Genomic DNA, 5623 nt, shown 5'->3' on the forward strand with positions numbered 1-5623 from the left:
TAATAATAGTAGAAACAAGCAAGCATTCATATGTGGGATTCTATAGTTCCAAAAACTTAGGGGCAGTAGGTGTTGTTTTTGATTCAAAGTAGGTAATCTAAATCCCAGAAACGTAAAAACTAGTCAGATTGTGGGGAGTTCACGAGGCAAGGAACATTTGGATTCTAAGAAAATCAGCAAAGAGGAATATATAAAACAATACAAACTCATTATATCTTATAATATGTATAGGGTTGAATCTTCTTATCCTTACCCCAAGGCTGTTCATTAACTGCTCCAGTTTTTTTAAGTCCTGATTATTATAAGCACACGGGATTTCAGTTCAAATTAACTAAACAACTACTAAGTACCTATTTTGTGTGGCAACTCCATTCAAAGTTGTAGCTTTTCCAAAGATATTCAAACTATGTGTCTGTTTTCCAGGACATTAAATGTAATGGAGAAGGCAGATGTACAAAAATCTGTGACATAGAACAGAGCTGACCTAGACCTATCCTCCACACTACATTCACATTTATCACATATTTATTTTCTTTTTTTTTTTTTGAGACGGAGTCTGGCTCTGCCGCCCAGGCTGGAGTGCAGTGGCGCAATCTCGGCTCACTGCAAGCTCCGCCTCCCGGGTTCACGCCATTCTCCTGCCTCAGCCTCTCCGAGTAGCTGGGACTACAGGCGCCCGCTACCACGGCCGGCTAATTTGTTGTATTTTTAGTAGAGATGGGGTTTCACCGTGGTCTCGATCTCCTGACCTCGTGATCCACCCGCCTCGGCCTCCCAAAGTGCTGGGATTACAAGCATGAGCCACCGCGCCCGGCTATTTTCATTTTAACTTTTACTTTTTCTTAATTAAAAGTGGAGTTTCACTACGTCACCCAGGCTGGAATGCAGCAACACGATCATTGCTCAGTGCAGGCTCGAACTCCTAGGTTCAAACAATCCTCCTGTTTCAGCCTCCTGAGTAGCGGGGATTAGAGCCTTGAACCACCACACCTGGCTCATCATACATTAAATGCATAGGAATTTCAGAAAAATTTGTATTTTAGAGAATAATGGATACAAAATTATTTAGATAATTTGATGTCAATTACCATCAGTGCTACTTAAAGACTATTTAATGGCTTGTAGTGATTTTTTTAATGATCAAATTATAGGAATTTTCTCTGCAAAACAAAATCTTTTTTTGTTGTTTATTTAAGCCTAGGCACCTGATATTTTCAGGCAGTCTCCCATTCAAGTCCTAACCAGGCTCAACCCTGCTTAACTTCTGAGATCAGATGAGATCCGGTGTGTTCAGGGTGGTGTGGCCATAGACCACCCTAAATTTTCTATAGCAGTCATATAACTGTTACAAAAGAAAGGTACTTAAGTGTTTTTTTTCTTCTCTTCAGGGCAGCAAGAATCCAGACTGTTAATATGTTTGAAATTGATGACTTTAGAAGTAAATGTTTGAATCTTACTCTCATTTTTATTAAAAGGATAAAGTATTACATGCTCAAGATTTTAAGAAAAATCTTTAGAGATATAAAAGTAAAATTTGCTCCTCTGTTTCTGTTCTTTATCTAATTCAAATTAATACATTTACACCTTAACACAGTATAATCTAGAGTTATTAAAAACCTAATTATGAAAGTAACCTTCAAAGTATTACAAAATACAAAGGATCACATCATATCAGAAAATATCCTCAGAATGATTGCATTTATAATGCCTGCTTAAATATGAACATAGGAATTCATGTTTCTAATTCATAGATACAAATATTTTGATATATTTGACTGTATTAAAATGAAAATTGTTTCAAGGGATACTACAGATGGAAAGTACATATTTGCAATGTATATGAAAGAGGAAGTGTTAGTACAGACTCTACACAGAAATTCTGAAAATTAATAGTAAATCATAACACAATCTAAGTAGCTAAAGGTTGTGGACAGGTAATTCTCAGGATAGAGATATTATTGACAATAATTATCCAAGAAAATAATAACCCATACTTGTAGTAAACACAATATTAAAACAAGATATAGAATCGTTATTGTTCATTTGGTAAAACAATTAAAAGTCTGATAATATCAATTCTTGTCAAGAATCTGGAGTAATGAGAACTTTCATGTATTTCTTGTTGGGATATACATAGAACCAACCTGTGTGAAGATCACTTTGGCAATATTTACTAATAATAGAACAATGTCCTTCCACTTATAGAGCAGCTATAAAGTCTCTATGCATGATATCCCTGCTTATAATAATGACCTGAAGAAAACTATCAGGTACCCTCCCTGTTAATGACTCCCAAGGAGTTGTCTACAAGATCAGGTTTGAAAACATACATTTGTGCTAATAATAGAACACAGAGGTCACTAATTAGGATATAGAGACTTTGTGGCCACCATAAATAAACTTTGTAGAAATGTCTGCACATATGCACGAAATGTTTATTCTAGCAATGTTTGTAGTAACAAAACAGAACAAAACACAAACTTAAAATAATTCTAATGTCTAAGAAGATAGCATGAAAGATTTGATTGAATTCCTATGAAGATTTAAAATTAATGACCTATTGTACCATATAAACCTATTAACCTACATACATTACTAAACATAATGTTTAGTGAAAAATCCAGGTGCGAAGCACTGTGTACAGCAAGCATTTTATGAAAAAAAAAACCCACAGAAATCAATATTATGTACTCTAAGAATATACACACATACACACACACACAGTTCTATGTTTATTTTATATACATCTAAACATACTCACATACATATAGGCATTCAAAATAAAAAGCAGAATGAATAGAATATTATTTCTAGGTGAAATTATTTTATCACAGCAGTTTTCCCTTGAAAAGCAGGAGGATTTTATCACGTACATAATTTTTTTCTAAAAATATATATCTAAAACAAGCATAACAAATGTTAATATGTATTGGAGCATATGTCTATTATGCCATTTTTTCTCTCTACTTTTGAAAAATTTCATAAACAAGAAATAGCAGCAAAAGTCAATGTGAAAAATATTACTAAGTGCTACAAAAGCACAAAGGGAAGCATTATGTTTTGGCTAAGAGAAAACAAAATGTTTATGGAATGAGTGATACTCACTTTAGAAGATTATTGATGCATAAAATTTCAGACGACAGACAAGAGGAAGGTCATTCCAAGCAGAGGCAATATTTGATTTGTGTACAGAAATAATATTTAGAAGGCTATTTAAAGAGTTTGAAGGACATATTAGAAATGCATTTAGGAAAATGCTGCTTGAGAGACATTTTTTGGAATTTAGGAATAAGAAAGACATAAAGAGGAAAAGAATTGAGTCAAAGTCAAATGTTGATGAAATATAAAGCAGAGTGGAGACTGAGAGCAATACATTGGATTTGAACAGATGAGTAGAGAAAGTCAGTGTAGTTTCCTTAGAATTATAAGTTCAGGAAAGTGCAGGAAGACAGGGAAGTGGCAGCAAATAGTCCAGGCTAGTTTGGAAATGTTTATTGGAGAAAGAAAACATATATGCAAAAGTAACTTAGCTCAGTGCTTTGGGAGGCAGAGACAGAAGGATTGCTTGAGGCCAGGATGAACCTCCCTTAAATTCAGCCCAAGGGAAACATATTGAAAGCAGCAGAGAGCAGGCTTCCTTACACACAGCCCAGGCACCAACTTTGCTGCCCTCACTGACATCAAGGCCTGGCTGTACCTCCCTTGGGGAGTGGGTCAAGTCATACTTGATACACTTATCTAATAAAATTGTAGGAAGATGCAGAAGATAAGTAATCCTTGAATAAAAATAAACCATTAATGAACTGTACAAGAGAGTATTTATTTACAGGATCAGATTGCAGAAGCCAGGACCCCAAGACTAGCCTGGGCAACATAGTAAGACCCCTGACTCTACAAGAAAACAAAAGCAAAAACAATTGTCCAGGTGTGGTGGTGGGTGCCTGCAATCCCAGCTACTTGGGAGGCTGAAGCCAGAGGATTACTTGATCCCAGGTGTTTGAGGCTTAGGGGAACTCTGATCATACCACTGAACTCCACCCTGGGCAAGAGAGAAAGATCCCATCTCTTAAAAAAAAAAATGAAAGCAAGGAAAGAAAAGGAAGGAAGGAAAGAAAAGGAAGGAAGGAAGGAAGGAAGGAAAGAAAAGAAGGAAGAAAGGAAGGAAAGAAAAGAAGGAAGGAAGGAAGGAAGGAAGGAAGGAAGGAAGGAAGGAAGGAAGGAAAGAAAAGAAGGAAGGAAAGGGAGGGAAGGAAGGAAGGAAGGAAGAAAGGAAGGAAGGAAGGGGAAAGGAAAAGTAACATATTGCTGGTGCTGTGTCTTTTGTTTCAAGCATATAGGATACTTGGGCACTTTTCTAGTCTGAGTAATGGGAATAAACAGGCCAGATCCTGGAGGACCTGGAGGAGATGGGAAATATTGCTATCCAGAACAGCGCCGGAAGAGTTATCTTTGGTTAGCAGAAGAGAGTTTTTTGTTTTTGTTTTTTGCTTTTTTTCTTTTTTAAATAAAACAGAAGAAGGACAACAGATTATAGAGATTGCCAGACAGAAAGAACACTAAAAGGCTCATTAGAGAGGGGCCTTGATCTTTGCAGTAAAGGGAGAAGATAACAGCAGAGACTGTGTTGCCAGCTTGGAGAGGGCAGAAATTGAGAAACATGCTACAGGAACTAAAATCAGCCATTGAATGGGGACATAAAGCCTCCTATGATACAACTCCATCCCTGCTGCTTGGTCCAGAGTTAATACTATCCTCTGCTGACATTTTTTAGTGGTTTGTGGTAGCCCATAATGCATATTTTGTAACTTTTTAAACCTATTTTTCATTCTAGAACATTCACCTATATGTGCCAGGAACATAGTAAGTGCTTAATAAATGCTTCTAAATTGGATAAAGCAAGACATTACATTAGTCAATTCATAACTTATATTTAGATTCTCTGTGCCTGATCCACACTCTTTGGTCCAGAAAGACCTATGAATTAAAACAAATTTCCTGGGAGTTATTAGAGATGAACAACAACCTGAGCAGATATACTGCTAGCATTCACTTTTTACCATGAGGTATTTCACAATGTCTGTCTGGAAGATGGACTAAGTCACCACCTAACAACTGTGTGACATTGCAGAAGTTGCTTTACCTCTGTATAAAAGAAGTGGTATGCTTGTCATGAGAACAGTTTCTTATAGTCCCTACTCATAAATTTTTAGCTGTTTTTCTATTATTAGAAATGATTTTATACCCTGATGCTCCATCCACCAGATGTGCTATGAAGTCATTGAGGACTTCCTATGGTCATATGAGATGTACCTTTAAGTGAAGGTAGTCAGCATTGCGTTTTATCAGTGGATAGCTAGGAGGAAAGTTCTCGATACTTTGGCATTAAATTTATATGTATATTCAACTAGCGACGGATTAGAATAAATCCCTTCACTGTCTCAATAAGCTTTGTAGCACTGCATTTTAAAAAGCTTAGATGATGTACTGAATACCCGTTTGTGAAAGTTTATGTGCAAATTTAGGCAAAAGAATTAAACATTAAAGGAAAACTATAACGGTAATCTAAAAATACCCTGGACAGCTAAATTGAATATTTACTAGATGGATGTACCAGGCTTAGCAA

General features: G+C 36.2%; 1 pseudogene; it reads right to left on the minus strand.

Moving 5' to 3' along the window:
* Nucleotides 1-1194: 1194 nt before the first annotated feature.
* LOC115834946 lies at nt 1195-1312 on the minus strand (annotated as a pseudogene).
* Between the last annotated feature and the right edge of the window lie 4311 nt (nt 1313-5623).

The sequence above is a fragment of the Nomascus leucogenys genome, chromosome 4, assembly GCF_006542625.1.
Source record: "Nomascus leucogenys isolate Asia chromosome 4, Asia_NLE_v1, whole genome shotgun sequence".
NCBI classification, from domain to species: Eukaryota; Metazoa; Chordata; class Mammalia; order Primates; family Hylobatidae; genus Nomascus; species Nomascus leucogenys.